This window comes from Callithrix jacchus, chromosome 6, assembly GCF_049354715.1.
Source record: "Callithrix jacchus isolate 240 chromosome 6, calJac240_pri, whole genome shotgun sequence".
Taxonomy (NCBI): domain Eukaryota; kingdom Metazoa; phylum Chordata; class Mammalia; order Primates; family Cebidae; genus Callithrix; species Callithrix jacchus.
Genome location: NC_133507.1, coordinates 101699597 through 101725138, shown reverse-complemented (window position 1 = coordinate 101725138; position 25542 = coordinate 101699597).

Genomic DNA, 25542 nt, shown 5'->3' with positions numbered 1-25542 from the left:
TGGTTTGCTCACCCAATTAGAATGTAAGTTTCTGACCCAGAGATTTTTTTTTTTGGAGACAGAGTTTCGCTCTTGTTACCCAGGCTGGAGTGCAATTGTGTGATCTCAGCTCACCGCAACCTCTGCCTCCTGGGTTCAGGCAATTCTCCTGCCTCAGCCTCCCCAGTAGCTGGGATTACAGGCATGTGCCACCGTGCCCAGCTAAGTTTTTTTTGTATTTTTAGTAGAGACGGGGTTTCACTATGTTGATCAGGATGGTCTCGATCTCTTCACCTCGTGATCCACCCGCCTCGGCCTGCCAAAGTGTTGGGATTACAGGCGTGAGCCACCGCGCCCGGCCTGACCCAGAGATTTTTGTCAATCTCGTTATCTGTACTATCTCAGCACATAGAATAGTGCCAGGCAGATAGTAAACAATAAATAATTGAATGAATTTGTTGAATTAATCTTCAATATGGAGCTAAAGCTGTTTTCCTCAAGTAGTTCTGTGTGTGGCCAAACAAGGTGGCTTACAAGAAGTGCCTGATTCAATGCATAATAATCTACCGTAAGTAGCTATTGTTGTCATCATTTCTCTGGCTAATCTTGTTTGAAAGAAAAGCATTTTTCTAATCCTCCTACAAAAAAAATATGTTAACTTCTTCCCTGGGATGGGCAGAAGAGAGTGTAAATGAACTGAGAAAAACACTATTGATAAACTTTAAAGAATTTCTGGATAGAGTCTTTGCAGAGTAGTTGTTTGGTTTGAAATATATATCTGAATTCCTCCGAATATTGACAGTAACTTTTAGAGTCCCCTCCCCTGCCCTGAGGGAAAGAAGAAGAATGGGCCTTCCTGCCATATGGTGATTTTTTTAAAGGTAGTAGCAAAGCGGAAGGTTTTCTTTTCTGCGGAAAATTATTTTTTTCTTTTTTCTTTTTTTTTAACTGCATAAGTCAAAGATCACTCTTTCTTCTTTGTTCACAAATAGCTGATACAATGAGGCAGACTTAGGAACTAGACACTCACATATACTGCCACACATTGCCCCAGAAAAGGACCATAAATTTGGAATATGATGTGTGCACCACAATGGGGCATCTGAGGTGAATGACATAGGATAAGTTTCTTCAAAATATCAGAAACTGAAAAGTTACACAAATCCAGAGTCAGAGAAATCCCACGAACGTGGGCAGTAGCAGCAGGGAATCATAATGCCTGCCCCATGTGAAAGTGAATGCTCTGCCTAGATGCATTCTGATTCTTTTTTCTTATTTACTTATTTATTTAATGATGACATTATGATGTTTATCTTTGTCCAGATTATGCAAGTTGGCTTTAACATTTGAGGTGTGCAGCCTTGGGTGTTTAACCTCTGGCCAGAGGAAAACCTGTTTCCCTGGAGGGAAATGTTACAGGGGCCCAGCAAATGTATTGAGAAAGCTACAGTGTACATCTACTCCAAATTGAAGCTGGAGGAACAAAAAGCAGTTCTCACAGAAAAGACCAGGAGTGTTTCCACCCGCCTCTCCCTATACAGCTTGAGGTTAAAGACCTGGCTAGATGGTACTGTATACTGGTAGACTGGGGATGTTATTTGATATGCCTCCTGAGCACCTAAGTGTAGGTGGCTGCTCAAGTTTTAGGGGATTTACAGTGCTAACACATTTTATAAAGCCATGTTCTAAAACCAAATAAAATGAAATGTCAAGGCTTTTGAGTTACGTCCTGTTTTCTATTTATGTCTGTCTCATAGCTCCATTATTGCAGATTTTTGATCTTTGTATGATTCAGTGGCATTTGATTCAGCTGGCATTTACTGAGTACAAATACGTTTGGGGAATGATGCAAGCTCCCATGTTATGGGGTGGATAATTCCATGATCAAGACATGGCCCCATAAATCAAGGTTATAATATCTAATGAAAGGTGAATCTAAATACTGTGTTATAATATAATTTGACAAAGACTATGAACATATAAAATAAGAAAAGGCTAATACTGAATGAATTGAGCTAAGAACAGGTAGGATTTTGACAGGGAGAGAGAGTTGAAAAAGAACCATTTCAAGGCACAGTCATTTGTTTTCTGCTTGAGTCATATTAAGAACCATCAGATGTATTATGCTTTACATCTCACCAGATATGTGACTCTTTCACCAAAATTATTTTCTATTATGTGAATAATTTATTTTGTAATTGGTTTTATTGTGTGTGTGTGTGTGTGTGTTTACCATGAAACATAGCTGTAGTGCTAAGTTCTGAGTACCAGTAAAGCATTAGTTAATATTGCCTCAATACAAAATTTTCCATGAACTTAGAATGAATATTGGGAGCAATAATATTCAAATCCCTACAAATCAATAAGCAATAATGATCAGGAAATACATACTTAATCTGTGATTACAAATAACTCTCAAAATAATCATTCACGATTTCACTTTATCTACTTATGTATCGTTAATAAACATAGCATTCCCTCTTCCCTCACATAACCTTGTAAAATCATTCCTCAACTTCTGTTGATTGCATTAATAATCTCTGGTTTCACAATTAAATTCGTTTACATTTAAATCACCAATACAACCAAATGATATCTAATACTTGGTTTCTGAAATAACTCCTTGCTTAGATCTTTGAAGTTTACAATAAATGTACTTTTTGTATTTGTGAAATGAATTTGCGTGGTATGAGCACAATGCTTGCCATGCAATTTCTGTTTGATTTTTTGCTATATGGTCAGATGGAAGCCACAGGGACAAACATTGGCCTTATTGGATGTATGTAAATGGCCACTGTGGAAGAATGACTTGTGTTGAAGCTAAAATGTTGGCAAGTTTTTCAGAATAATGACGATAGTTACCATTTATTAAATGTTGGCTGTGTACTAGAGATATCTTCAAACTTTGTAATAGCTTTTTGGTTGTTTTTCTAATTGTACAAATGAAGACCCATAGCTGAAGAAGTTATGAATTTTGTACAAGGTCACAAATATAGAACACAAGTAACAAAAGTGAAGAACCAAAACCAGAACAATATGACTAAAAATCTCTGTTTTTTTCCACTCTTCTTTGGTAGAATCAGTAATCCACCCACCTACCACCCTGTTTTTCTACCTTCTGATCCTTGCCAAAAATGTTCGTGTCCTAGTCTCTGGAACCTGTAAATATATTACCTGACAAGGAAGATAGAATCTTATATGGAACTAAGATTGCTAATCATCAGGCCTTAAAATGAAGAGATTATCTGGTGGTCCAAACGAAATCACATGGGTCCTTAAATGAAGAAGAGGGAAGCAGAAGAATCAAAACCAGAGAGATGATGTCATGAGAAAGATTCAAATGATCATCATTGATTTTGAATATGGCAAAGGACCATGAGCCAAGAAATGTGGGCAACCTCTAGAAGCCGGAAAAGGCAAGAAAATGTATTTTCTCTTAGAGCCTCCAGAAAGAAATGCAGCCCTGCTGACACCTTGAATTTAGCTCAGTGAGATCCATTTCAGACTTCTGACCCCCAGAACTGTAGGATGAAATGTATGTTGTTTTAACACACTAAGTTTATGGTAATTTGTTGGAGCAGCAATAAGAAACTAATATAATCTCTTCACTCCTCCAATAAAGCAAGAGATATTCTTTTGTGCTTGATAGAAAGGCATCATATGCATAAGAATGTAATAGAAGGTGAATAGAAGAGTTAATCTAAAAGATGACTTACCTATTGTGAGTCAAGAGAAACAGGAAGTCTGAAGGTGAAACAGGCAGTTATTAATTGAATGCCATGAACCATAAGCATAGTAAGTGTTGAATAAATATTTGCTTAATGGATAAAAATAAGAAGATGAACGAGTAAAAAACTTGCAGACCAGTAATTATGTGACAATTTGCATTTCATTAGTCTTACAGAAATGCGATTGCTTATTTTAAAGGTGAAGATGATATCCCATTGTTTTAATTTGAATTTCTTTGTTTACTTAAGTTGAAAGTCTGCCATATGGTTATTATATTTGTATATTCTCTTTTGTGAATTATCTTTTAACTACTGAGAACTTCTCTTCATTTAATTTCAATTTTGTAAGCTCTTTAGGGAATATAGCTATTAACCTTGTTTTTGGCATGTATGTTTTTAAATATAGGTTTCCTGTTTGTTGATTATCTTCTAAGTGGGTTTATAATAATTTTTTAAGCACAGGCTTATTAAATATTTTGAATCAAAGTTGTAGGGGTTTCACTTTTGTGACTTATTTTATTATTTTTAAACTAAAATCTTCTGGAATTTTCTTTAGAATATTATGTGAAAACAACATAAATTATTATTTTTAATAATTAATAGTTTCAGTAGAACTTAAATATTTTTTCTCCTTGTCCAAAGTTTGTTACACTTCATTTAAAATATCACGTTGTATTTGATATATATTCTTGCAAAAATTTTAAAGCTCTATTTTAGTTCATGGTACCTTCTCTTTTTTGTGTCATCATTTTTCTCTACTTTAAATGATTGCAGCTTTATTGCATGTTTTAAAATCATTACAGCTTGGACTAAAAATTCAAGCCTCATGATATCATCATTCCTTAAAATAGTATTGTCGCTATTGAGCTGCTTTAATCTCTTTAATCTTCCATGTGAGAATGGGAGTCTTTCTTTTGTAATTTTGGTTGAGATTAGTTTAAAAATATAAATGAACTTCTGGTGATTTGTCATAATTACAACCTTGCACCTCTTCTCAAGAAGCATTGTATGATTCTCGATTTATCCAACTTCCCCTGTTTGGCTTGTGTTCCATATTTATATCCCTCCCTGCTTGCCCCCACCCATTACCTCGTTATATATGGAATCCCAAACATCATCCCTAATTGTTTATTACATCTTCAGATTAGTTATTGCCATGTATACAGAAAATATTAACTGATATATTCATTCAAAATAATTCACTACAGAGATTGTTAATTACAATAAATTCAAGAGATGATAATCTTGCATTGTTTATTTCTTTTTTTTTTTTTTAATTTTTTATTGCATTTTAGGTTTTGGGGTACATGTGCAGAACATGCAAGACAGTTGCATAGGTACACACATGGCAGTGTGTTTTGCTTCCTTTCTCCCCTTCACCCACATTTGGCATTTCTCCCCAGGCTATCCCTCCCCATCTCCCCCTCCCAATGGCCCTCCCCTTTTCCCCCCAATAGACCCCAGTGTTTAGTACTCCCCTCTCTGTGTCCATGTGTTCTCATTTTTCATCATCCGCCTATAAGTGAGAATATGCGGTGTTTCATTTTCTGTTCTTGTGTCAGTTTGCTGAGAATGATGTTCTCCAGATTCATCCATGTCCCTACAAACGACACAAACTCATCATTTCTGATTGCTGCATAATATTCCATGGTGTATATGTGCCACATTTTCCCAATCCAGTCTATCATCAATGGGCATTTGGGTTGATTCCAGGTCTTTGCTATTGTAAACAGTGCTGCAATGAACATTCGTGTACATGTGCCCTTATAGTAGAACGATTTATAGTCCTTTGGATATATAACCAGCAATGGGATTGCTGGGTCAAATGAAATTTCTTTTTTTTTTTTAAAGGTGTTCTTATTTCTCCACATCTTCTTTTTTTTTTTTTTAAATTTTTTATTGGATTTTAGGTTTTGGGGTACATGAGCAGAGCATGCAAGACAGTTGCGAAGGTACACACATGGCAGTGTGCTTTGCTTTTCTTCTCCCCTTCACCCACATTTGGCATTTCTCCCCAGGCTATCCCTCCCCACCTCCCCCTCCCACTGGCCCTCCCCTTTTCCCCCCAATAGACCCCAGTGTTTAGTACTCCCCTTTCTGTGTTCATGTGTTCTCTTATTTCATCACCCACCTATGAGTGAGAATATGCGGTGTTTCATTTTCTGTTCTTATGTCAGTTTGCTGAGGATGATGTTCTCCAGATTCATCCATGTCCCTACAAACGACACAAACTCATCATTTCTGATTGCTGCATAATATTCCATGGTGTATATGTGCCACATTTTTCCAATCCAGTCTCTATTATCAGTGGGCATTTGGGTTGATTCCAGGTCTTTGCTATTGTAAACAGTGCTGCAATGAACATTCGTGTACATGTGTCCTTATAGTAGAACGATTTATAGTCTTTTGGATATATACCCAGTAATGGGATTGCTGGGTCAAATGGAATTTCTATTTCTAAGGCCTTGAGTAATCGCCACACTGTCTTCCACAATGGTTGAACTAATTTACACTCCCACCAGCAGTGTAAAAGTGTTTCTTTTTCTCCACATCCTCTCCAGCATCTGTTGTCTCCAGATTTTTTGATGATCGTCATTCTAACTGGCGTGAGATGGTATCTCAATGTGGTTTTGATTTGCATCTCTCTGATGACCAGTGACGATGAGAATTTTTTCATATGATTGTTGGCCTCATATATGTCTTCTTTCGTAAAGTGTCTGTTCATATCCTTTGCCCACTTTTGAATGGGCTTGTTTGTTTTTTTCCTGTAAATCTGTTTGAGTTCTTTGTAAATTCTGGATATCAGCCCTTTGTCAGATGGGTAGACTGCGAAAATTTTTTCCCATTCTGTTGGTTGCCGATCCACTCTAGTGACTGTTTCTTTTGCCGTGCAGAAGCTGTGGAGTTTGATTAGGTCCCATTTGTCTATTTTGGCTTTTGTTGCCAATGCTTTTGGTGTTTTGTTCATGAACCTTGCCTACTCCTATGTCCTGGATAGTTTTGCCTAGATTTCCTTCTAGGGATTTTATGGTGCCAGGTCTTATGTTTAAGTCTTTAATCCATCTGGAGTTAATTTTAGTGTAAGGTGTCAGGAAGGGGTCCAGTTTCTGCTTTCTGCACATGGCTAGCCAGTTTTCCCAACACCATTTGTTAAACAGGAAATCCTTTCCCCATTGCTTGTTTTTGTCAGGTTTATCAAAGATTGTATAGTTGTATGTATGTTGTGTTGCCTCCGGTGCCTCCGTTTTGTTCCATTGGTCTATATCTCTGTTTTGGTACCAGTACCATGCTGTTTTGATTACTGTAGCCTTGTAGTATAGTTTGAAATCCGGTAGTGTGATGCCCCCCGCTGTGTTCTTTTTGCTTAGAATTGACTTGGCTATGTGGGCTCTCTTTTGGTTCCATATGAAGTTCATGGTGGTTTTTTCCAGTTCTGTGAAGAAAGTCAATGGTAGCTTGATGGGGATAGCATTGGTTCTGTAAATTACTTTGGGCAGTATAGCCATTTTCACGATATTAATTCTTCCTAACCATGAACATGGAATGTTTCTCCATCTGTTTGTGTCCTCTCTGATTTCGTTGAGCAGTGGTTTGTAGTTCTCCTTGAAGAGGTCTCTTACGTTCCTTGTGAGTTGTATTCCAAGGTATTTTATTCTTTTTGTAGCAACTGCAAATGGCAGTTCGTTCTTGATTTGGCTTTCCTTAAGTCTGTTATTGGTGTAGATGAATGCTTGTGATTTTTGCACATTGATTTTATATCCTGAGACTTTGCTGAAGTTGCTTATCAGTTTCAGGAGTTTTTGGGCTGAGGCAATGGGGTCTTCTAGGTATACTATCATGTCGTCTGCAAATAGAGACAATTTGGCTTCCACCTTTCCTATTTGAATACCCTTTATTTCTTTTTCTTGACTGATTGCTCTGGCTAGAACTTCCAGTACTATATTGAATAGGAGTGGTGACAGAGGGCATCCTTGTCTAGTGCCAGATTTAAAAGGGAATGCTTCCTGTTTTTGCCCATTCAGTATGATATTGGCTGTTGGTTTGTTATAAATAGCTTTTATTACTTTGAGATACGTTCCATCGATACCGAGTTTATTGAGGGTGTTTAGCATAATGGGCCGTTGAATTTTGTCAAATGCCTTCTCTGCATCAATTGAGATAATCATGTGGTTTTTGTTTTTGGTTCTGTTTATGTGGTGAATTACGTTGATAGACTTGCGTATGTTGAACCAGCCTTGCATCCCCGGGATGAATCCTACTTGATCATGATGAATAAGTTTTTTGATTTGCTGTTGCAATCGGCTTGCCAATATTTTATTGAAGATTTTTGCATCTATGTTCATCATGGATATTGGCCTGAAGTTTTCTTTTCTCGTTGGGTCTCTGCCGGGTTTTGGTATCAGAATGATGTTGGTCTCATAAAATGATTTGGGAAGGATTCCCTCTTTTTGGATTGTTTGAAATAGTTTTAGAAGGTATGCTACCAGCTCCTCCTTGTGTGTCTGGTAGAATTCGGCTATGAACCCGTCTGGACCTGGGCTTTTTTTGTGTGGTAGGCTCTTAATTGCTGCCTCAACTTCAGACCTTGTTATTGGTCTATTCATAGTTTCAGCTTCCTCCTGGTTTAGGCTTGGGAGGACACAGGAGTCCAGGAATTTATCTATTTCTTCCAGGTTTACTAGTTTATGCACATAGAGTTGTTTGTAATATTCTCTGATGATGGTTTGAATTTCTGTGGAATCTGTGGTGATTTCCCCTTTATCATTTTTTATTGCATCTATTTGGTTGTTCTCTCATTTCTTTTTAATCAATCTGTCTAGTGGTCTGTCTATTTTGTTGATGTTTTCAAAAAACCAGCTCTTGGATTCATTGATTTTTTGAAGGGTTTTTCGTGTCTCAGTCTCCTTCAGCTCAGCTCTGATCTTAGTTATTTCTTGTCTTCTGCTGGGTTTTGAGTTTTTTGATCTTGCTACTCTAGCTCTTTCAATTTTGACGATAGGGTGTCAATTTTGGATCTCTCCATTCTCCGCATATGGGCACTTATTGCTATATACTTTCCTCTAGAGACTGCTTTAAATGTGTCCCAGAGGTTCTGGCACGTTGTGTCTTCGTTCTCATTGGTTTTGAAGAACTTCTTTATTTCTGCCTTCATTTCATTGTTTACCCAGTCAACATTCAAGAGCCAGTTGTTCAGTTTCCATGAAGCTGTGCGGTTCTGGGTTGGTTTCTGAATTCTGAGTTCTAACTTGATTGCACTATGGTCTGAGAGGCTGTTTGTTATGATTTCTGTTGTTTTGCATTTGTTGAGCAGTGCTTTACTTCCAATTATGTGGTCAGTTTTTGAGTAGGTGTGATGTGGTGCTGAGAAGAATGTGTATTCTGTGGATTTGGGGTGGAGAGTTCTGTAAATGTCTGTCAGGTTTGCTTGCTCCAGGTCTGAGTTCAAGCCCTGGATATCCTTGTTGATTTTTTGTCTGGTAGATCTGTCTAGTATTGACAGTGGAGTGTTAAAGTCTCCCACTATTATTGTGTGGGAGTCTAAGTCCTTTTGTAAGTCCTTAAGAACTTGCCTTATGTATCTGTGTGTTCCTGCGTTGGGTCCATATATGTTTAGGATCGTTAGCTCTTCTTGTTGTATCGATCCTTTTACCATTATGTAATGGCCTTCTTTGTCTCTTTTGATCTTTGTTGCTTTAAAGTCTATTTTATCAAAGATGAGAATTGCAACTCCTGCTTTTTTTTGCTTTCCATTTGCTTGGTAAATCTTCCTCCATCCCTTTTTTGAGCCTTTGTGTATCCTTGCATGTGAGATGGGTTTCCTGGATACAGCACACTGATGGGTTTTGGATTTTTATCCAATTTGCCCGTCTGTGTCTTTTGATTGGTGCATTTAGTCCATTTACATTTAGGGTTAATATTGTTATGTGTGAATTTGATACTGCCATTTTGATGCTAAGTGGCTGTTTTGCCTGTTAGTTGTTGTAGATTCTTCATTATGTTGATGCTCTTTAGCATTCAGTGTGATTTTGGAATGGCTGGTACTGGTTGATCCTTTCTTTGTGTAGTGCCTCTTTTAGGAGCTCTTGTAAAGCAGGCCTGGTGGTGACAAAATCTCTGAGTACTTGCTTGTTCGCAAAGGATTTTATTCTTCCTTCACTTCTGAAGCTCAGTTTGGCTGGATATGAAATTCTGGGTTGAAAGTTCTTTTCTTTAAGAATGTTGAATATTGGCCCCCACTCTCTTCTGGCTTGTAGTGTTTCTGCCGAGAGATCTGCTGTGAGTCTGATGGGCTTCCCTTTGTGGGTGACCCGACCTTTCTCTCTGGCTGCCCTTAGTATTCTCTCCTTTATTTCAACCCTGTTGAATCTGACGATTATGTGTCTTGGGGTTGCTCTTCTTGTGGAATATCTTTGTGGTGTTCTCTGTATTTCCTGCAATTGAGTGTTGGCCTGTCTTGCTAGGTGGGTAAATTTTCCAGGATGATGTCCTGAAGAGTATTTTCCAGCTTGGATTCATTCTCTTTGTCCCCTTCTGGTACACCTATCAAACGTAGGTTAGGTCTTTTCACATAGTCCCACATTTCCTGGAGACTTTGTTCATTCCTTTTTGCGCTTTTTTCTCTAATCTTGGTTTCTCGTTTTATTTCATTGAGTTGGTCTTCGACTTCAGATATTCTTTCTTCTGCTTGGTCAATTCGGCTATTGAAACTTGTGCTTGCTTCACGAAGTTCTCGTATTGTGTTTTTCAGCTCCTTTAATTCATTCATATTCCTCTCTAAGGTATCCATACTTGTTATCATTTCCTCAAATCTTTTTTCAAATCTTTTTTCAAGGTTCTTAGTTTCTTTGCATTCATTTAATACATGATCTTTTAGCTCACAAAAGTTTCTCATTATCCATCTTCTGAAGTCTAATTCCGTCACTTCGTCACAGTCATTCTCTGTCCAGCTTTGTTCCCTTGTTGGTGAGGAGTTTTGGTCCTTTCTAGGAGGCGAGGTGTTCTGGTTTCGGGTGTTTTCCTCCTTTTTGCGCTGGATTCTTCCCATCTTTGTGGATTTGTCCGCTGGTCGTCTGCGTAGTTGCTGACTTTTCGATTGGGTCTCTGAGTGGACACCCAGAGTGTTGATGATGAAGTATTTCTGTTGCTTGGTTTTCCTTCTACCAGTCTAGCCCCTTCGCTGTACGAGTGCTGAGGTCCGCTCCAGACCCTGCTTGTCTGGGGTGCACCTCTAGCAGCTGTGGTACAGCGAGGGATGCTACCAGTTTCTTTTTCTGCTATCTTTGTCCCAGGATGATGCCTGCCTATTGTCTGTCTTTTGGATATAGAGGGGTCAGGGAGCTGCTTGAGGAGACAGTTTGTACTTTATAGGGGTTTAATTGCTGAGCTGTGAGCTCTGTTGTTCATTCAGGGCTGTTAGGCTGCTATGTTTGATTCTGCTGCAACAGAGCTCATTAAAAAAACCCTTTTTTTTCCTCAAATGCTCTGTTGTGAGGGGTTTGGGCTTTATTTTTGGATGTCCGTTGAGGTCCTGCCCAGCTAGGACGCAGACTAGCCACTGTTTGCCTGCCGAGGCTCCGCCCTGCTGTTGTGAGGCTCGCCCTGGCTCTGCTGTTCTGCTATGTTCTCCACCACGCCCTGCGGTGGAGTCTCTCTGTTGTAGCGGGTTGCCTCGGCAACGGCAGGCTGCGTCAGCAGTGGGGTGTATCTCAGTAGGGACGGGTTGCCTCGGCAACAGCTGGCTGCGTCAGCAATGGGCGTGTATCTCAGTTGGGACGGGTTGCCTCGGTAATGGTGGATGCCCCTCCCCCTCAGAGCATCTCGGGCCGTCTGCACGGGGCTTGTTTTAAATCGCGGTTTTGTTCGTCCCACTTGGCCACCCCTAGTGCTCTGTCCCTGCAATCCCCTGGCTGGCCCACTGTCCAAGTCTAGCTCAGTCTCAAGTCCAGCCCTCTCACGTCTCCGGGTGCTGGTTCAACGGGGCACCCGGACAAGCACGCCCTGTGGGGAGCGCTTGGTAGGGCCGGCCGCCACCATCCCAGCTGCCGGCTTCGCCAGGCGGAGATTCTGCCTGGCGTCCCGCGTCTCCACTTCACTTGGGAATTTCCCTGTTTCGTGGGCAACAAAGATCAGTCTGGAAATGCAGCTCAGACTCACCTCTCCGCGGACACAACGAGAGCTCCAATCCTGGGTTGTTCTCACAGCGCCATCTCGAGTCCTCCTTGCATTGTTTATTTCTAAGAGCAAAAATTTGTTTCATCATCAAGAAAGTATCTCCATTATATCTTTTTTATGTTTTATTTCATTGGCGACCATTTCTGTTCCAATATGAAATAATAGCCATTTTCTTTTATTTCTAGGTTTTATAAGAATGTTTTATTATTTATCACTAAATATACTGTTGACCATAAAAATCAACCATTAAAAACATTATTCTTAATCAATTCTACTAGCACTAATTTATTTACGGAAGTGTTTATTTTCATGAATAAATATGGAGGCTTTATTGAATACACATCTTGCAACTCTCTGATCACTAACATTACATATTAATGTTATGTGTGAGAATAAGCTATGTTTTTAAGTTTCTTTGTAATTGTCTTATTAAATATAATCTTACAAACAGAATTCATTTTTTTCCTCAATTCAGAGTCTTCATTAGAAGCTTCCATTTTTATATCTAGGTAATAGCTACCTGAATAGCTTATTGATTCTTTCAGAAATTACCCTATTTGTTGTTATTGATTCTCAAATTATTTTATCTGGTATAAATCGTTTTTGTATCTCTGATATTTCTTTTTCCATTTTTAAAGATAATTATTTGATGTTGACTTAATGTTTTTTATGTAGACTTTCATGTTTCCCATTACTTTTCACAAACAAAAGTGCAAGAGTTCTGTGACAGAAATTCTACTGACTTAGAAGGAAGGAAGAAGAATTGCATGAAGGGAAGAAGCCAAAGAAAAGAGGAAGTGAAGGGCCGCAGGAAGCAAGCAATTGTAGGGAAGGACTTACGGGCAATATTGGGAAGAGTGGTAGGTGAGTTTATTTTGAATTGTATTCAATCTTTTACATATATTATCTTATTTAATCATGTCAACAATAGTGAAAAAAACATGTTTAGTGAAGCTAAATAACTTTCTAAAATTGTCTAGGTAGCCCATATATTAAACAAGAAAATGCAAACAGAAAATAATTTTTGCTGCCCACTCTCTCTTTTAAACTACACAAGAGGGCAATGGCGCCCCGACCCTGTTAAGTGAATATTCAAGCATCTCATGAATGTTTTGACTACTTTCAGAGAATATGAAATCCTAGGGTCATTTTAAATTATAAAACACCATTTCAGATTAGAAATTAAAAAAGTCTCATTCCATATAATCATCAGCATTTGCCTCCCCAGGTTGGGCCTCAAGCAGATGAGAAATGAACCTCCAGAAATGAAGGCTTTTTCTTTCTTTCTTATGACTTTTCGTTCTTACAGGTCCAGTCCCCACTGACTCATATCTTAGAAACATGGTCTCTGTCTTTCAAGCTGGCATGGAGTGGCGTGACTATAGCTCACTGTAACCTCCAACTCCTGGGCTCAAGCTATCCTCCAATCTAGGCCTTCCAAGTACCTAGGACTACATGTATGCAGCACCATGGCCAGCTGATTTTGTGTGTGTGTGTTTGGGGTGGGTAGATATATGGACTTGCTATGTTTCCCAGACTGGTCTCAAACTCATGGTTTCAAGAGATCCTCCTGACCTGGCCTCCCAAATGCTGGGATTACAGGCGTGGCCTTTCATGTTCAGCCAGGATAATCATAGCTTTTCTGTCTCAACTGGTAGATATTTACGCCTGCCTCTTCCCCTCTTGGATCCTTTGAACACTGGAGCCTTCTGAACCTGCTCCAATCCCAGTAGTTGGAGATCTCTCCCAAAATGTTCTCATAGAAGCACAATTCATTAGCACAAATCATTGTGTCTAATTTGGCAGGTTGCTTGCAAAGACATCTGCATTGGCTAAGAATTCAGTTGCCCACCTTTACTTCTTGCAGGGCTTCCATTTCCTTTGGCGGCACCACTGGATGGGTCCTGAAATAATCCTGTGCTTGTTAGCTTTATTATATTTTTATTTTTTGGTTGGGATCAAACCCATTCTCTCAACTGCAGAGTAGACGTAACTTATCACATTCGTGGATCAATGTTTTGAGAAACTTCTCACCAGGATTTAGAGGAGGAACCTGTGCCTACCACAGTTCCGTTATGTGGGAGCATGGAACCCACAGCAGAGACTTCTCCAAGCAAATTCACCCCTCTCTACTTTACCAATCTGCTCTTCTTTTGACTTTTTAATACTCTGGGGATGGGGGAGTCATCTAACTTGGGTGACCTATTTCACACTTTGCTATTTAGTATCTACCAAATTAGAATCTCAGTAAAAATTTTTTTAACACTTTACTGTTCACATATTATTGGAGGTGAAGATAAGCTTTAACTCAATTTTTTTTAACTCCAAAGATGGAGTTTTCCCCTAAATCAAAATTAATGAATTTGAAACTCTCTTCCATATAGTAAAGGTTTCCATAAATGTTTCTTTCTTCATGTATTTATGGTTGTGTTGGTTATAGTTGTAAAAAATATGATGCTACTGTATTTCTACTGTAGATACAATAGGTTTGAGTTATGTCTCTGATCCTAATACTTGTAAAAAATATATCAAGTTTCATGCTAAAATGTTAGAGAACTCAAAATGGAAGAAAAGAAAATTATATGACTTGTGTCTTAGGTGAATAGTATCTTTTTTTCATTTTCGGGAAAGGAAAAAAACATCATTTGGTGTTAACAATTTCATAAGTATGAGAAAAGGTCAGACTCTGAAAGACAAAACCATTTTTTTAAGGTAAGTTAAGTAATCTTTTCTTTTATTTATACTAAGTTGAGTGTCATTTTAAAACATCTTAGAATATTTCTCTGCTTCATGATTAAAATTAAAACTACAGAAGCTCTTCTCTCCAGACATTTTTCTTATAAATTAAACTGCATGAAAAAAGGGATTTTATTTCATCATCATATATGTATTTCACTGAAACAGTTGTCATTTTCCTTTCCCTTTTTGTGGAATATCTGCAAAGCCTCTGAAAGTCCATTTCCCCTCTCAACAGCATTGGTCATCACACTTGATTATCACATTTCTTAAAAAATAAATTTTCCTTCACTGCACAGATAGATCAATGATTTCCTCCTTCAGAAGTCAATAGTACAGATGGTTGAGAAATTAACTTTCTGTATTGATAGTTGTCCTTGACTTGACACTGCATCTGCTTTTTATGAATATGGCCTTTAGAATTTGGGAGGTTGGAAATGAGGCTTCACTAGAACAAAGCCGTGATATTTGGGAGCCAGTTGACCTCATGTGAGGCAGAGATTCTTGCTGAGTCTCTGAGATCTAGTTCTGTACAGAGAAGAAGCATCGCAGAGTCACTGACAGAAAGCCAGGCCACGTATCTATTTCTAAGGGCTTAGGGTACAGCAGTCCCCATATCTCATAAGCATGCAAATAATTTGTTTGCATGGGACTTGAGCAAATTTGGGTCTTAATGAAATTCAAGTATGTTTGAAGCATAGATAAGACACTTTGGATCTGAGCAAGAAGCCTGAATTCAGGTGCTTTAATTTGGATTCTTTTTTTCTTGACTAAAGCTTTATTATTAATTTTCTGCTGATCCTCCTTGAGGATTTAGGTTTTTACTTCCTGAGAAAAAAAGACCAGATCCATGCAAAAGTGAAAAAGGGAGCCTGCCTTAAGGGTCTTATGCTTTGTGTGTTTGTAACTATATTGGCCTTGGAAATAATGTTCTGGAGAACCTGGACAAATCAAAGCACATTTTACTTTAATTTTACTAAATTTTATTAATATTGTAATAACTGAACTAAAATAAATGACACAAATTTTAAGTGTATAATTTAATTTGTTGACATATGTATATGTTACCACATATATGCACATTACCACAAAATGCAAACAATTACCACAATAAAGATAATGAACATTTTAATCATCCTCAAAAATGTTCTCACTTCTCTTTGTAGCCTCTCTCTCTCATCTTCCCCCACCCTCAGGTCCCTAAGCAACCACTGATGAGCTTTCTCTCACCATAAATGAGTTTGCATTTTCTTTTCTTTTTTTTTTTTTTTGAGACGGAGTTTCGCTCTTGTTACCCAGGCTGGAGTGCAATGGCGTGATCTCGGCTCACCACAACCTCTGCCCCCTGGGTTAAGGCAATTCTCCTGCCTCAGCCACCCGAGTAGCTGGGATTACAGGCATGCGCCACCATGCCCAGCCAATTTTTTGCATTTTTTAGTAGAGATGGGGTTTCACCATGTTGACCAGGATGGTCTCGATCTCTTGACCTTGTGATCCACCCGCCTCGGCCTCCCAAAGTGCTGGGATTACAGGCGTGAGCCACCGCACCTGGCTGAGTTTGCATTTTCTACAGATTTATGTGCTTGCAATTATAAGGTAAGTATTCTATTTTGTTTGGTTACTTTTACTTAGTATAATTATTTGAGAATCTTCCATACTGTTGAGTTTATCAACAGTGTGTGTGTACATATATATGTATATGTGTGCATATATACATACATATACATATGTATCGTTTCTGAGTTATATTACATTGTAAGAATATGATATCATCTGTATATTAATTTATCTGTTAATGGACATTTTACTTCATTCCAACCTGAGGCTATTACAAATAAAACTTCTCTATTTTGTCCTCTGTTAGAAATTACTATCTTGAAAACTGTTGTTGTAGGTTATTTGAGGCCATATGAATTTTATATTGTTATGTCTATTTCTATAAAAAATACCACTGGAATTTTGATAGAAATTTTACTGAGTCTGTAGGTTACTTTGCATAGTTATGAACATTTTAACAGTATCAGTTCTTCCAATCCATGAATATAGGATATCTTTCTATGTATTTCTGTCTTCTTCAGTTATTTTCATCTATATTTCATAGCTTGCAGTGTACAGATCTTTCCCATCCTTGGTTGTTTGTTCTGAAGTATTTTTATTTTACGGTAGCTATTGTAAATTAGATTGTTTCCTTAACTCCATTTTCAAATAGTTCCCTTTTAGTACATAGAAACACCACTGAACTTTATATGTTGACTTTATATCCTGCCACTTTACTAAATTTGTTTATTCATTTTTATAATTCTTTGGTGAGGTCTTTGCTATATATAAATTTGTGTCAGCTACAAACAGGGACAAATTTACTTCTTTCACTCTGGTTTAAATGCCTTTTATATTTTTATCTTACCTAATTGGGCTGGCTAAAACTTCCAGTTGAATAGAAGTAGTGAAAGTGGCTATCCTTGTCTTGTTCCTGATCTTAGAGAAAATCTCTCACTTTTCACCATTGAAAACAATGGTAACAATAGAGTAGAAAGAGAAATCAACTACAACCACATCAATTGCAGAGACCATCATTTCATGTGCTGCCATTGCATCATCTTAGTTTCTCCTTTTTGCCTCTGGGAATGGTAGTATTACATAGACTACCTATCTGTTATCATGGGGATGTTTTAATATCCCTACACATTTTGGCACCAAGGATAGTGCTTTCTTAATGTTTCACATTAAGTGATTGATCCGTGATAGTATTTGAATTCTAAGACTCTGTTCCATATAAATATATGCTAATTATAGCAAGGACCTTAGAAAAAAAAATAGTAATGCAAGATAAAGAAACCCTACAAAAATACCGTCTTGAGAATGAGAGAAAAGAATGTTGACCTACCTCTACCATGTAACCTGGGTTCTTGTTATATGCATCCCATATCCCATATCCAGTTGGCATGCTATTATCATGATTCATTTATAATTTGTCTTCTCCACTAAATAGTGATGGCTTTCAGCTCAGGGACCATCTATTATCTGTCCTTTTGTCCCTGTAACCAGCCTTGAGTCAGATCTATTATTATAGGTGTTTTTTATTTATTGCAGTTGTTTGAAAGAAAATAAATAAATCACATGAATTAATTTAGTGAACACATATTGATGGAACCCCAGACATTGTTCAAAACATTTAACCTACATTGGAAAACAAAAGGAACAGATTCCTGTACTATAGGGCTTATGTTTTAACAAGTGGGAAATAGATAAATTACATAGTATATTAAAAGGCGGTTATGGGTGTGGAAAGAAAGAGAAAAGCAGAACAATGTTAAGATTGGCAATGCTGGGCTGGGGGTTGTAATAGATTGCACCACTGAAAAGGATGTTCAAGGAAGACCATATTGTGAAGGCAAGATTTAATCCAGCCTGGAAGAAAGGGAGAGAGCAAAGCGCTGGAATGGAAATGGCTTCATGTGCTTACAAAGGAGCAAGGAGGCTATGTCCTTGGAATGGAGAGAGCAAGAAAAATAGCTTGGGAGGTCACAGGAACAGGTCATCCAGGTCCTCCTTGTGACTGGGATGGTTTTTGAATCAAAACATAATGAGGCAGTTGACAATGGAGTGACAGTTTACATTTTAAAAGTACCCATCTGAATTCTGTGGGAAGCAGGGTGGCCCAAGAAGAAGAGACTGCATTCCAAAGTTCTTACAGTAATTCGGGTGAGCAGTGGCTCAGACAAGGTGATAGCAGTGGAGATGGTGAGAAGTGTTAACATTCTATATAAGTTTTGATGGTAGAGTCAGTAAGATTCCCCAGTGGATTGCATCTGGGGTGTAAAAAAAAAAAGTTTAAGGCTTCTGTCTTGAGCAAAAGGAAATGTAGAGTAGCCATGTAGTAAAATGCAGAAGCCTCAGGGGGAACAGGTATGAGTTTGAAATAGCTGAATCACATAACCTTTTTTTTCTGATGGATTTTATGCTCTTCTCATCCTCTTGCTTTCTCAATTGCTACCCAGCAGGCTGCCCCATCTGTCACTGTTATTTATCAGTTGTCCAAACAAAATGTGTTTTTAGATTTGAGCTTTCAAATATGTCTGGGAGGGATGTAATCAGCCTGCTCCAACAGTAATTAGGAATGTCATCTGGAGAGCCACATTTGTTACATTTTTAGTCCATGTGTATCTTATCTGACCATCACCATGAACTGTACATGAAAATAGTTATAAACATTAAGATTAGAGAACTGGTTACTGATAATACAGAAGATACTATGGTGTATGCTTATGGAAGATAGCAACAATCATATACAATTAGAACACTTGTGTTTTGTTTTGTTTTTTCTTTCCAATGTGAACAAGTAGGGAACTCATTAGGGAAGAATAATTATTACTTCATTTTTTTTTCTAACTTATGTGCTTTCAGGACTAAATAGGTGAGACTACTACTAAATAATATCAATCCTGTGACACATTATAAAGCAATGATTAAGTCTGAAATCTGGGTTTTCAGAACTTATTTAGCTATTTAATTATGCCCCATCATGGATGTGCCAGCTGCAAGGGAAATAAAAGAAACGACCTGACTCTAAGAAACTCAGGTGATATAGAAGCACCAGTGAAAAAAATAGCAGCCGATTATTTGTTCAGTTGCTCAAACCTAGAGAATGAAAGTAGACTATTCAATGAATCATTAGAATGAAATGAGGAGTAACTAGGATGGAGGCTTTTTAAATTTGTTGCTTGCAAGTTAGGAGCGGTCTGTTGAGGATCTGAGTGGGAGATAACCATTGGAAAGTGACCCAAAGTAGCAGAGATTTGCTTGCCACGGAAGAACAATGCATTAAGTGCATAAAATATGTCAATGGCTCTTTAGAAATGATTTTTTATTACCCTTTTGTTTTGCAGTTGTGGAGCCCAAGACTCCAAGAAACAGTCATTCAGCTGGTTGGGTGAAGACCAAGGACACCTGAAGTTGACCTCCAACTGGTGTTGCTTTATAGCGTTAAGAACTAATCTAACATTAGATAACTGAGACAGAGGGGCCCAGAAAAACATAAACAGCCACTTTGTGTAGAAGCTAGTGTGTGGGTAATAATATGCTGGGTACAGGACAGTAAATGATTAAGTAGCACATGTGTAAAATATTCCCTCCTTTTCAAGGGAAAGAAAGATTACCCAATCAAATATCCTTCTAAACCTGCTGATGGGAGATTTCCTGACCAAATACACACACACACACAAACCCCCCCCCCGACATGCATCATGTGTGCATGCGCGCTAGCGCGCATGCGCGTGCGCACACACACACACACACACACACACACACACACACACACCCTGAGTATTTCTAATGGGAGAGTCCTTTTCAGGGAAACATTTTTAGCAGGATGATTCAAGATATCGGTGCTCATGGCAAACACGCTTGGGGAACTGATGTTTATGGGACGTGGTCCCCATGGAAAATTACACAAAATCTAGTAAATGAAGATAAAATGAAAATATGTTATCAGCAACATAATTCCTTTTTCTGTGGAAAATGTAGCCAGAAACGTCTCTTAGAGGTCTCATATGTTCATCTGAGCCAAGTCCAACTAATGCCACAAGACAGGGCCTGGGAGCTGTGTTCTCAGATGCCTACCTGCAGTCAGTGTTTTATGATTATTTGTATAATTAAAAGTTTTAATGACTTTTGGTAGTGGGCTATTTCTCTAACTTGTGAGAGTCTGGTTTGTCAATTCATTTTTTTTTGTTTTCTCAAGCACTATGTGAAATTTCATTAGCATTATAGAGAAAATATCCACCCACAATTAAAAGGAGGTAGAAAAAGATAGGAAGACAGACCAAGAAATTAGAGGAAAGATGCTATAAGAACTGAGGTACTGAGTTATTTTCATTATTCTACAAATTTAGAAAATTCTGGGTGTTAATGTCAGTTTATAATGAGTAAAGAGCTTGAGAGTGTAGGAAAGGATGCCAACTACTATTAAACTTTGTTGTTTAATACTCAATTTATTAATGACACATATCTGTTAAATATTATTCTCCTAAATATTTAGAAAGCACTGTCAAAGGAACAGCTGAGCTAGAGCCAGCCCAATTCTAAATATTTAAGCAGCCAATTAAATACTTGTGAATTTAATATAATAAACATTCCTGGATATTTAAGCATTGTTTATGAACTTATCAAATCAAATTTACATATTTAAGTATCCATTATAATCACAAATCCAAAATACTCTTTTTTTCTAAAAAATGTAGCAAATAAAATGCATGGTAATTACAAATTTTTGCTAAAATTGTATAAAACATGTGAATGTTAAGGTATCTGATGTGTAATTTTTTCATGGCTTTATTTTTTAAACTTTTTCTTATTCTTGCTTTTATTCACATCTTATTTGAGTTACCTTTCTATACTTATTTTCATAACTTCTCAATCAGTTAAGTTACACAATCTGAATTATAACCTGTAGATTCTCCTTAAATTTAAGTTATGAAAGTTTCTCTTGTGCTGATTCAGAACCACCGTGCCCTTTTTCTCAGTAAACTTTATTTGTTCATCATTAATTTTTTTGTAACTAAGCTTTCTATTTTTAGATAATTATAGATTTGCACACAAGTTTAAAAAACAGTAGAGAGAAATCCCATATCCTCTTTACCAGTTTCTCCCAGGGTAATATCTTGAAAAAACTAAAGTACAACATCACAATCAAAATATTGACAGATACAGAACATTTCTATCACCACAAAGATCTGTTGTCTTGCCTTTTACACCACTTCTACTTCCCGCCTGCAAACACTCCCTACATAACCCTTGGCAAACACTAATCTGTTTTGCAGTCCTATAATTTTCTCATTTCAAAATGTTATACAAATGAAATAATATAGCATATAATCTTTGAGATTGACTTTTTCCACTCATAAAAATGGCCTTCAGATTCATTTAGATTGCTGAATGTATTAACAGTTCACTCCTTTTTACTGCCTAGTTCTATTCCATCGTATGACTATGCCAGTTTAATCCTTCTTTTGTGGAAAGACCTTTGGATTGTTTCTAGTTTGGGAATTGTGTATAGTAAATACAGCTGCTGTGAACACTTGTGTATGAGTTTTTATAGGCACCTAAGTCTTCACTTCTCTGGAGTGTAATTGCTGGGTTATGTTGTAGTTGCTTCTTAAGTTTTATAAGATGCTGCCTTTTTTCTAGAGGTGTTGTACATTCCTAAAAGAATATGTACATAATAGAGTTTGCATCCTGAACAATATTTCATGCTGTCACATCTTTTTAAATTTTAGCTAATTTGCTAAATGTATAGTGATAACTCATTGTGTATTTACTTTGTATTTCCCTAATAGCTAATGGCTTTGAATCTATTCCATACGCTCATTTGTTATCTATATAGTCTCTTCAACAAAATGCTACTGAGTGTCTTCTGTCAATTTTCTAATTGAATTGTTACTTTGTTTTTGTGGTTGAGTTTTCAGAGTTCTTTATGTATTCTGAGTACTAGTGCTTTGTTAAATATGTGATTTGCAAATATTTTCTCCCAGTATATAACTTGTCTTTTCATCTTTTTAAGTGGGTATTTTGTTAAGCAAATACTTTCTGTTTTGTTTTATTTTGTTTTGTGATGAACTCCAATTAATCAGGTATTCTGTTTATGAATTATGTTTTTCGTGACAAGTGTAAGGACTTTTGCCCACTCTGGTTCTAAAGATTTTCCTCTGTGCTTTTTCTCTAATAGTTTTATAGATTTGTAAGTTTATACTTAATGTGATCCATTTTGAGTTAATATTTGTAAAAGGAATGAAGTTTAGTTTGAAGCTTATTTTTTGCCTACAAATGTTCAGTTGCTCCAAAACCATTTGTTGAAAAGTCTGTCTTTTATTCCTTGTATTAATTTTAAGCCTTTGTCAAAAATAGGTTGGGTATATATGTGTGGGTCTATTTCTGATCCTTACATTAATCTGTGTGTCTGTCCTGTGACTACCACACAGCTTTGATTGCTATAATTATGCAATGGGTTTTTCTCATACAAAATTGTTATTGCTATTTTAATTCCTTTGCCATTCTATTTAAATTTCATATTAATAAAAATATTGGTGGGATTTTGACAAAAATCATGTCAAACCTATGTATCAAGTAGGGGTAAATTGCATCTTCGTCTTCAAATGCAACAAACTTTCAATAAAGCAATGTCTTCTTTGACTTATTTCACCTGTGTTTTGTAGCTTTCAGCAACCTATACATTGATTAATGGATTTTCATTTAAGTATTTTCTGTTTTCTGAATGATTCTAAATTGCATTTTTAATATTTATGTTTCTTAGTATATAGAAATGATGTTTATCTTTTGTCATGCGATCTTGCTCAACTCACTTATTAGTTCTAAGAGTTTACTTATAGATTGAATGTGTCTTTCTTTTAACATTTAAGTTCAGGGGCACTTGTGCAGGATGGGCAGGTTTGTTACATAGGTAAACATGCATCATAGGCATTTGTTGTACAGATTTTTTCATTACCTAGATATTAAGAATAGTATCCATTCGTTGTTTTTCCTGGTGCTTTCCCTACTCCCATTGTCTGCCATCTGGTAGGCCCCAGTGTGCATTGTTCCTCTCTAAGTTTGTATGTGTTCTCATCATTTAGCACCCACTTATAAGTAAGTACATGTGGTATTTGGTTTTCTGTTCCTGCATTAGTTTGCTAGGAATGATGGCCTCCAGCTCCATCCATGTACCTGCAAAGGACATACTCTCATTGAATTTTATGGCTGCATAGTATTCTATGGTGTATATGTACTATATTTTCTTTTTTTTTTTTTTTTGTTGAGACGAAGTTTCGCTCTTGTTACTGAGGCTGGAGTGCAATGACGCGATCTCGGCTCACCGCAACCACCACCTCCTGGGTTCAGGCAATTCTCCTGCCTCAGCCTCCTGAGTAGCTGGGATTACAGGCACCTGTCACCATGCCTTGCTAATTTTTGTATTTTTGGTAGAGAGGTGGTTTCATCACATTGGCCAGGCTGGTCTCAAACTCCTGACCTCAAGTGATCCACCCACCTTGGCCTCCCAAAGTGCTGATATTACAGGCATGAGCCACTGTACCCTGCCCCTGTCTTTGTAATAGAAAAATTTATATTGCTTGGGGTAAATACCAAGCAATGGTATTTCTGAGTCAGATGGTATTTCTATCTCTAGGTTTTGAGGAATGGCCACACTGTCTTCTGCAATGGCTGAACTAATTTCCATTTCTACCAACAGTGTAAAAGCATTCCATTTTCTCCCCAACTTCACCAGCATCTATTTTTTCTTTAACATTTTAGTAATAGCCATTCTGACTGATATGAGATAGTATATCATTGTAATTTTTATTTTTTATTCGACAGAATCTCACATTTGTTACCCAGGCAAGTGCAGTGGTATAATGTCAGCTCACTGTGACCTCTGCTTCCTAAGTTCAAGCAACTCTCCTGCCTCAGCCTCCTGAGCAGCTGGGATTACAGATGCCCACCACCATGAGCAGCTAATTCACATATTTTTAATAGAGATGAGGTTTCACCATGTTGGCCAGGCTGGTCTCGAACTCCTGACCTCAGGTGATCTGACTCTTTGGCCTCCCAAAGTGCTGGGATTACTGGCATGTGCCACTGGGCCCGAACGCATTGTGGTTTTGACTGGCATTTCTCTAATGACAAGTAATGTTGAACATTTTTTCATGATTGTTGGCTGCATGTATTTCTTCTTTTGAGAATTGCCTGTTCATGCCCTTTGCCTGCTTTTTAAGGGGTTGTTCGTTTTTTCTTGTACACATTGCTTATAGATACTGGATATTAGACCTTAGTCTGATGCTTAGATTGCAAAGACTTTCTCCTATTCTGTAGGCTGTCTGTTCACTCTGATAGTTTCTTTTGCTGTGCAGAAACAATTTCATTTGATCCCACTTGTCAATTTTTGCTTTTATTGCAACCACTTTTAGGGTTTTCATCATAAAATGATGGTGGTAATATTTTTTACTCTCTGTAGGAAGGTTGTTTCCTAGGGTCTAAAGAGCTGTCCCTCTTTAGGCTAACAGTTAAACTTACAAGGATATTAATTCTGTGAGTAAGATTAAAGTTGAACTAAGGTTCGATCTTGGACAACCGGCTATCAACAGACTCAGTAGGCTTGTCACCGCTACTCATGAATCTTCCCACTATTTTGCCACAGGTTGAGTGTGCTCTTTCAGCTGTTCTTGAGTAGCTCCTCTCGTTTTGGGAGACGGCTATAGTCCTCTGTGTAAAGTTATTTCTGGTTAATACATTATGCAGAAGGTATAAGGGCTTGTCTTTGCTTGTTAGTGCTTGATACAGTTCTTTCATCTTTCTCTTATGGTGCCATGTCTACTAATGCACCAGGATAAAAATTTCTGTCAACTATGCCTTTGTCTAAGGCAGGTTTGATTAAGATATTTTGATAATGTTTTTAGCAAGGCTTGGGGCTAGAGTTGCCTCAAAGTGATCAGGTCATGATGAAATCTTCCAGGTGTAAGCCGGATGTTTTGAGTGTAGGTGTAGGTGTAAGCTACACTTTGGTTTGTCCAAGTGCATTCTCCAGTACATTTATTATGTTATGACTTATCTCCCCTCTACTTGTGTAGAAAATTATTAGTAATAGTGATTTACTATTAGTGAGTAAGGTGATGGGTGGTGTGTGCGTATTTCATGGTCTTATTTAACCAAGCCCTCTGCTCTTGGTTTACTGCTAAATCCTCCTCAAGCCTTTAGATTTCATAATGGTCATCGTGAGATTTTCTGGATATGCAAAATGTAGTCCATTCCTTGCCACTTCATGGAGTACACCTTGACCTAAGGTTTTTATGTCTATACTTGTGCTTACTCTATAGTATTCTAAAGGATTGCTGAAGATGGCAGAATATAGGCTGGGGCAATAGGTGGTGAGATGTTTCAG